The sequence below is a fragment of the Panthera tigris genome, chromosome A3, assembly GCF_018350195.1.
Source record: "Panthera tigris isolate Pti1 chromosome A3, P.tigris_Pti1_mat1.1, whole genome shotgun sequence".
Classification (NCBI taxonomy): domain Eukaryota; kingdom Metazoa; phylum Chordata; class Mammalia; order Carnivora; family Felidae; genus Panthera; species Panthera tigris.
Genome location: NC_056662.1, coordinates 125187988 through 125197872, shown reverse-complemented (window position 1 = coordinate 125197872; position 9885 = coordinate 125187988).

Here is a 9885-nt window from a genome sequence, read left to right as displayed (position 1 = left end):
CATTTATAAGTGATTAATAAATGTTAGCTATTACTGTGTTATTCATAATTATGCTATAGCTATACTAGAGAGTTCAAACAGAAAATCTCTAATCTCCAATGCAATCTGGTTGTAGGAACAGAAGTTTAAAAATACCTATTGTTCATATACATGTATAATCAATCAAATATCAGTTTGGTGGTTCTTCCCGTATCCTAGACTCTAGAGCGTCCCACTGGTGAGACAGAGCAAGGAGGGCAGGCTGGGAGGGAGCAGTTGTTAAAGTAGCAGGAGCAAAAGCTGGAGCGCTCTGAGACTTGCTTTCTGTAACACACAGGAGGAAGATTTTGCAGAGATGAAGGATTGGAAGAGTCTGGTTTCTGACTGGTTCTTGGAGCCAGGATCAGCCTTTGCTTCTTGTCCTTTCCATGACTCTTCCATGTAAATCAGCATTCATATGTTCAATAAGTTCCTTGATTATTGCTCCCTTCCCGTAGCACACAGCCTCGGATAGACTATGAGCTTCATGAGTGTTTTGAATTTTTTTGTGTACCAAGATTTAAATATGTCATTTTGTTTTGAGTGCTGAGGATGATGTTAAAGAATTATTCGTATTTTTTCAGATTTCCTCATTTGTCTTTCTTTATTATCTGCTGATTATTAACTTTGTTATTGAACACTGAAAACTACGCATACATGTAGGCAGTTGTGCTAGTCAGGATTCTCTAGAGAAACAGAACCAATAGGAGATATATAGATATATAGGAAGACATTTATTGTGGGAACCAATTCATGTGACTGTGAAGGTTCTTCTGATTGCCATCTGCAAGCTGGAGAATGAGTAAAGCCAGTGGTATGAGTCAGTATCAATCTGAAGGCCTGGAAACTAGGGTAGCCAATGGTGAACTCCCAATCCAAGGGTAAAGGCCAGAGAGCTTGAAAGACCCCTGGTTTAAGCTCTAGGGTCTGAAGGTCTCAGTATCAGGAGCTCTGATGTCCAAGGGCAGGAGAAAAAGGTAGATGTTATGGCTGAAGAAGAGAGAGAATTCACCCTTCCTCCACCTTTTTTGTTCCCTTTGAACCCTTAATGGGTTGGATGATGCTTGCCCACATTGATGAGGGTGGATCTTCTTTGCTTAGTCTACTGATTCACATGCTAATCTCTTCCAGAAACATCCTCATATATACACCCAAATATATACACCGGTTTAACCTGCTATCTGGGCATTCCTTAGCCTAGTCCAGTTGTTACATAAAATTAACCAACACAGCAGCATATCTCTTGTTTGTCTTGGGTTCATTTCCCCATGAGTTCAACCTTGGTAATAAAGCCAAGATACTACAAGGTTATGACACTGTCATGTACACTTTCCAGATCAACCAAAATCATTTTCTATAGTGAAATTTTCATTCTAGTTGCGGATGAAATTTTTTTATTTAAAAGAGTTCCATAAAAGGACTCTAAAAGACATTTTAGAATACCACAAATGTGTATAACTAGGCCTTTCCCATCTATTTTTGGCTAATGAATTTTGATTCTTGCCATGGTTATTGACAGGAATATACCCATTCCCTTGACAGAGCTAAGAGGATTTTGCATAGTCATTTGTGGGACATGACTCCTACTGGGTCATCCTTCTGCTATTTCTTATTTTCTTGTGAAGCTGTGATATTATGCAAAATTTCTGGGGACACCAGGAGACTCTGCTTTTGCCAGGAGATTTTCATAACGTAGGAGGCATATTGCTTAATACAACTAGGCACTAGTGCACTGGGAAGACTCCGAAGAATCTTTTTTTTCACTATGTCCATCCAGGTCTATTGGAATAAATATGGTGGAAAGTGGCTCTGTTGCTCTCATAGCTTTTCTTCTCTGAGTCTAAAGATACACAAGTAACTAGCATGTCAGAATGTCAACAACATTTATTAATATTTTAAACTGTTTGTACGTATGCATATAAATAAGTTCAAAGATAATGAAATTTAGTGAAAATTAGAGAGTTCAAAAAAAGGCATCTGTGAACTCAGTATCCTAAGATAGTCATAATTATATTCTTCCAAAAATTTTTCACCCATTTGTCTGACATGTAATTTTTCTTCCTTTGTAAAATATTATTAGAATTATATAGTGTATACAGTTCAGTATCTTGATTTTTTTCTATATAATATTAAACACAGCTATTTTCATGATATTACTTGGTCTGAGTAATCATTAATTTAATGACTCCATATGGTCTACAGCATATGTATTTCCCTATTATTGAATATTTGGAGTATCTCCAGTATTTTGCTATTATGAATAATATTTTCCTGAGTATCTTCTTTCTCAGCTAACATAAAGTTCTTAGTACAAAATCTTTCTTTCCATAGTGACTAGTACATTCAGACATGTATTGGATGGTCCCATCAGAATCCAAGTGCTCTTGATGGAGTGTTACTTATGTTCAAGAGGGCCACATTGGGTTGGTTGGGATTTAAGCAGATGGCATTTATTTTGACCTGACTTTGTTTATTGTCTCCTTTGGCCTCACTGTCCTGAAAATTTTTCATGAGCAGAGACCTGTATACCTTGTCCACTGCTGTTTTCCTGGTGCCTAGAACAGTTACTAGGAGGCACCACAATAAATATTTCTTAAATAAATACATCATTCCCTTAAGAAATGCATAGCAGTAATAAGCAGGATACAGAGTAATATCAGTACTGTGATAACAGTAGTGGTGAAGATGAGAGGAGACCCACAAGGTGAGTGAGTAGGAAGGAGAAGTACAAAAACACCTTATTTTTTTCCCTGTCTTTTAAAGTTATTTTTCTAGATATCAGTGGTTCTCAAAAACAAACATGCATCAGAATGACCTGGATGGCTTATTGAAACAAGACTGTAGTAGGTGGATGGTTACACAAACGTCCACACCATGGAACGCTACTCAACAGTACAAAGAAAACATTGATTCTCACAACAACTAGGTGACTCTCCAGAGAATTATACTGAGTAAAAAAAGCCAGTCCCCCAAAGCTATATTTTGTTTGATTCTATTTATATAACATTATTGAATGACAAAATTATAGAATTGGGGACAGTAGTGGCCAAGGTTTAAGAAGTACATGAGGCCAAGATGGAAGTGAACGTGGCTATAAAAGGGCAACATGAGGGGTGCCTGGATGGCTCAAGTGTCTGATTTTGGCTCAGGTGATGATCTAGCGGTTTATGGTTTAAGCCCTGTGTGGGGCTCTCTACTGACAGCTTGGACTATGGATCCAGCTTCAGATTCTATATCTCCTTCTCTTTCTCTGCCCTTCCCCTGCTTATTCTCTGTCTGTCTGTCTGTCTGTCTCTCTCTCAAAAATAAATAAGCATTAAAAAATTTTAAACGAAAAAGGGCAACATGAGAGATCCTTATGATGGTGTAAATATTCTATATTTTTAACTTAATTGTATCAGTCTCGATATACTGACTGTGATATTGTACTATAGTTTTGCAAGATGTTGCCATTGGCATATATTGGGCAAAGGGTGATGGTGATGAAGTTTTGGGGTGAGGGTGGGGCTTGTGGGGTTCAGAGCTGATGGCTAAGAAAGAATTCTTGAAGATGTTTTTGGTGTAAAAAGATGATTTTATTAAAGCACAGGGACAGGACCCGTGGGCAGGAAGAGCTGGACTGGGGTTGTGTGGAATGTCTGGTTATATACCAAGGACTTGGAGTAGGTAAAATCAAAAGGGAAGTTTCCAAAGAGACTTTCACATGCTAAAGACTTGCTGGAAACCTAACTATTGTCAAAGCTAAGGTTGTTTTTCCCTCTAGCAAACAATTAACATTAAGACAGTAGGGAGTTCCTGGACTTTAGGCCATTGATGGGGTTGCCTTTTTCTTGTCAACTGGTGGAGACTTATTTATTTTGTTTTTGGGTAGTGGGGGTGTCCAAAGAATATCATACAGGTCCCACCTGGCAGGAGTGGGGTGCATGGGGGGAGGCTGGGGGTGTGCGGAGTGGGTAGTGGTGCTGTTAGCCTGAACTTGACCCTCAGCTGGCCCACACTCTCTCATTAATGGGATGGTTCTGTATTATTTCTTATAATTGCCTATGAATCTATTATTATTTCAAAATTTGTAAAGGTTTACTTTATTTAAAAAAAATATACATTGATTGTTGGGCCTCCTTTCCAAGGTTTGTGATCATTAGGTTGGGATTAAAGCCCAAAAAACTGAATTTGTAATGAGTACCCAGATGAAGTTGGTGTTGCTTGTCTGAGAACTACACTTTGATAATCACTGAACAAGAGTAATTAGGAATTCTTACCACTCAGAGTAGAGCTCTAGCTAGCCCACACTTAACCAGTTCAAATAGTCTTCTCCTTACCTTAAATTTTATCTGTTGTGGTAAAATCCACCCTCAGTGAAACTGCTTCTTGGATGGGCCCAAGAAACCCCATTACTCATGATGGGGCTTATCTTGATAGAGAAAAATCTGTTAGAAGATGGCCGACAGGACTGATAGGGGAATTCCAGTCCCTGCCTGAAGACTCCCCTTCTGGGTTCTTCCCGGAAGAACTGCTTGCCCCAGCACCAAATTTCTACTAATGAGGAATGCAGAAGTAACAGACTACAAATTGTCCCCTCTGTTGATGTTCTGGGCTCAGACCTCTGGGGAATGAACTCCTCGGAACCCACCAGTGTAAAATAAACCTCCTGCCTTCCAAGATCTGCAAGTGCCACTTGGTTCTTCTGCTGGGTGATCCAGACCAGTTTCTGTAACAATCTCTGTTCAGTAGGGCCAAGTCTTGTAGGCTAGGCTGTAAGCATTGGTAAGCAACGGGTGGGCGCTCTTCTGCCAGCCTCACCTAGAAAGGAGCTATCCAAGCTAGAGGTTCACGGGCTTGGCTGTGTGTTAGAATGACTTAGGATCTCTTAAAAATTTCACTGCCCAGACCACAATCACAAAAAGACTTAATCGGTATCATTTGTGTTTGGCTAGAGGGCAGAGCCCCAGGATCTAAGTAGAAATTTCTAAGTACCTAATGCACATCCCCACCCACCACCTCCCACAATTCCCTTGGGTCCAGTTCCCCAGACTCTAAAAAAGGCCAGGCAGGCACCATCATCCTTACAAAGCTGGACTCTCAAACTAGAAACCCCAGTGGTCTTGAGCTTCTTCCTTATCTTAAAAAGTTACATCTTTTTTTCTGTCTCCATTGTTTCTCAAACATTAGGCCTTCTTCCAGTCCTTTTGCCTTAGGCCAAGTCTATCTTTTCAGTGAGTTAATCTCTTTACCAACCTCCTAGTCTGCAGTATATGTCTCTCTTCTCAAATTCATCCTTATAGAGCCACTAGAGGTATCTTTCTAAAACAATAATAGGACTTTTCACTCCCTTATTTAAAACCCTTTGTAGGGAACCATTATTTTTGGAGGAACACATTCCAGTCAGATTAGCTTGATATGCAAGGCTTTTTCCATGATTTAGCCTCGCCCTCATTCCTCACCTGCTTCCCTAGCCTTATATACCTCAATTTCTCCTACAAAACTTTTCTCACTTTTCTTTTTAGAAAACAGCTTTATTGACGGGCACCTGGGTGTCTCAGTCAGCTGAGCATCCAATGAGTTCAAGTCCTGCATCGGGCTCACTGCTGTCAGTGCAGAACTGGCTTTGGATATCCTGTCCCCTTCTCTCTCTGCCCCTTCCCCGCTTGCACTCTTTCTCTGAAAAATAAGATCTTTAAAATAAATCTTAAAAAACCTCTTTTATTGAGATATAATTAACATGCCAAACAATTAATCCATTTAAAGTGTATAATTCAATTGTTTTTAGTGTATTCACAGAGTTGTACAACCATTTGGGTTCTCTGCTCAAGGTCTCCTAAGGCTGAAATCAAGGTATCAGCCAGGCTGGGCTCTTATCTGGAAACTCTGGGGAAAAATCTGCTTCTAAGCCCATTCATGTTATAAAATCTAGTATCTTGTGACTACAGGACTGAAGTGCAAGTTTTTGGATTGGCCAATCCTTGGCCAAGGATTACCTTCAGCTCCTAGGGGCCATTCTCAGATTTTGCCCCACATTCTCCATCTCATTATTGGAGAACTTGCCTTGGATGAATTTCTCTCATTGTTTGTTCATTTGTTTGATGTTTATTTATTTATCTTGAGAGAGAGAAAGAGAGAGGGGGAGAGGGAGAGAGAGAGAGAGCACATGAGCAGGGGTGGGGCAGAGGGAGAGGAAAAAAGAGAATCCCAAGCAGGCTCATCGCTGTCAGCGCAGAGCCCTATGCAGGGCTCGATCTCACAAACCTGGTGAGATCATGACCTGAGCCAAAATCAATAATTGGATGCTTAACTGACTGAGCCACACAGGCACCCCAAATTCCTTTCCTTTTAAATCTCTCTGCCTTTCTCTTCTGTTGCCAGACAGAAAACTCTGTTTTTAAAGAAGTCACAAAATTAGGTTACCCCTACCTGGATAATCTCCTTTTCAATGAACTCAGAGTCAACTGATGAGTGACCTTAATTATAATTACAAAATCCCTTTTGTCAGGTACAATAACATAATCATGGGAGTGATGTTCCATTGTATTCACAGGGGAGGAAATTATTCAAGGGTGAGGGATTTTTTTGGAGGGGTCATCTTAGAATATTGCCTACAACATTCATTTAACTGACTTGATGTTAGCGATCTTTCAAAACAGGGAGTTAGATGAATAAAACCTAGGCCTGCAAATTGATGATCACCATCATCTATCTCTGGGAATATGGGCTAATTAATTAGGTAGGGCTGCTCTTGGCACTTGATTTAAAAACATTTCCTGTTTTTTGAGAATATGGGCTGGGAAAAGTAATATGTGATGAGTCGTTTGAGCCTGTTCTAAGTCCCTTGGATTCATGTGTTTGGACATTTTGGGAGGAGTAGTAGACCCTTCCCTGTAGATTGTCGAGGCTGGCATGGAACAGACTTGGAAGCACCTTGACATCTAAAAGGAGAGTTTATGTACTTAAGTTTTCTTGGGGTGCCGGGGTGGCTAAGTCAATAAAGCATCCACTTCAGCTCAAGTCATAATCTCATGGTTCATGAGTTTGAGCCTTGCATCGGGCTCTGTGCTGACAGCTCAGAGCCTGCAGCCTGCTTCAGATTCTGTGTCCTCCTCTCTCTGCCCCTCCCACTCACACTCTGTCTCTCAATCTCTCTCTAAAATAAACATTGACAAAATTAAAAAAAAAAAAAAGAAGTTTTCTTTGGAATAGTCCTAAAAACATAAATGTGAGGATAAAGTAGTGTATTTTTCTTAGCTCCTTTCTATAGAAATGTAAGCATTGCTCATGCTTGGCCTTTAAAGTATATATTTGAGTTATCAGTGTTGGTTTTGGAATAAAAACTGAGTTTAAAGAGCAGACCTGCTCTTTATTAACTACTTCGTTAATCTCAGATAAATTCTTAATGTTTGTGAGCCTGTTTTTCATGTCTATAAAATGGGTGTATAACACCTAGTTTGAGGGTTTCTTTTTTAGGAAGAAATATATGAGTAATGCATGTTGTATGTTTAACTCAGAGTACCGGGTTCTGTGGCCAACTAAGCCATGCACAATATTTTGTAGCCATTCCCATCAGGAAGTGAAGTCTGTTTCCCACCCCTTGAGTTCAGGTCTGCCTGTGACTTACTTTATCTAATATAATGCTGGGGAAGTAACATTGTGTAAATGCCAAAACCAAGCAGGTCTTCAAAGGTTTGCAGTGACTACTTTTTTTTTTTTCTTTCTCTTTTGGGATGCTGCTGCCATAGGGAAGATTTGAAATCTTTATGAATTAAACAGTTCACACATTTTATATTATTTATTACATTTCAACTACCAAGCAGAGTGAAGCAACCTGTCCAAAGTCAAAAAATTGAAAATTAGTAAAATCAAGATTATCAGTCCTACCTGCCTCTAAAGCTTCAGTGGCTACTCAATTCGACTTCCTCTTGAAGGAGCCTCTCCAATGGCCCATTCTTCTATACCCAGATTAACAAAGGGCCGATCTGAAATTCTATGCAGGTGATTGAATAGTCCAAAGAACAAGTCTTCATATTTCCAAATATAAACCCTATTGGATGAGACCATGTCTTTACCAGCTTGAGAGCATGATTACGGAGCAGCTTCTCATATCGACCCTGTTCATAGTGCATATGCAGAGTACTCTTGCCGAAAGTTCATAAGTGGAAATTCCTTGTTCAAAGGAGTGACTAGAGGCCAATGTACATATGTACTAGGCTCTGTCCAGATGACTTTTATATCAGCCTTCCACTTGCATAGGTCATGGCTGCAACGTACAAGTTCTGGGAAGACTATCCAGAGAGGAGAGTAAGCCATTCAGAATTCACTAGTGAAGAATATGCTGTTTTGGCAGTTCATATTTCTTGGGTCAGTCCATCTTGATTACCCACATGACTCAGGGGTTACCATGAAGTCAAACGGCCAGAGAGCTCTTTCTGTGGGACACTGGAATGGAATGTATCTGATGGATTGGGAAAGAATTAAAAGAAAAGGAAAACATTTGTACTTTAGAAAATAAGTTTTAAAGGTTATCCTGGGGGAGTCTTAAAGGTAAAGATGCTCTATAAAACAGAAGGCCCTGGAAAATAAAAGTGCCACTTAGTTGTGTAGATTAGGGCTTTGAGCTTCGATTTTTTCATCTGTAAAATGGGAATTAGATGCATATACATATCTCACAATTGTGTTGTCAAACTTGAATGAAATCATACAAGTCAAAGCACAGAGCATAGTTCATGGTAAGTTCTTAATAACACATGCCTCCCAAGACGACTTCCATTTAAGAAGTTATGCATGTTGCACTGGGAGGAAAGGTCAATTGGAAGGTCAACAAAGGGCCTGAAAAGCCAGCAGGCTAAGTAGGAATGGGTGACCACTGTCTTCTAAAGGCAAGGGAGCGTGGTGCACGTGTGAAATTGGGGTCTTGCTTTTTTAAAGAAACTCATGAGGCATTTTTTCCACTTTGCATTTGGCTTAGCCAAAATGGGCCATGTTCACCTTTTTTTTTCTCCATTCTGCCTTCAACACTCACTTTCCTAAGTAAAGTTAACAAATGATCCCATTTCTCCCATTAGTAACAGCCATTAGCGGGAATGTTCGACACTCACCAGCATTAACCAAACCCTAATTAGCTAAACACTGCCTGCCACCCCCTTACAAAGCACACCTTTCTTTCCCTGTGCCGGCTGTGGCTCTCCGAAAGGAAACTTTTGTAGAACTCCCCTCCTTAGCCCACTCTCCCTCACATCATTAATCAGCTTGCTATGCCTCATCCGAGGGAAAAAAAAAAAAAAAATTATCCAGTTTCCTGCTGCATGCCGGTCAGATGAACCAAGTGCTAAATAGGACTTAAATATGTGCCCTCCCCATGTTCATGGCATGGAAGCTTCTGCACCTGGAACTCCAGTGTGTTAAGGAGGACGTGTCCTGGAGTTCCCAGAGGCCATCTAAGCTGTCTGGTTCTGTATGACATTCTGATGTTTCTGATTCCCAGAGTCAAGTCTCGAGTAGAACAAAGCAGGGAAACAACTCCTGGCCTGAGACTTTCAGGACTTTATCAACTTGCTCAGAGAACCCATAATCTGAGTGGAACTGTGGAGACTAAGGGGCTCTCTCCTTATTAGGTAGCTTTAAAAACAAAAACCAAAAAAGAATAACAACAAAAAAAGGAGTGTTGAGACATCTACACGTACACACGTTCAGCACACTGGGCCTGCATTGTTACCAGGTTGTTTTCTGCGTGGACGTGGCAGTGATAGGCGCCTCACCTCCGGCCCCGACAAGCTCCCAGAAAGCACGCTTACTTCCTCGAGACAGGCGATGCATTGCTGAGAAAAGAAACAGCTTTGGCATCTGCAGGCTTGGCTCTGAACATTAGCACGGCCACTGCCC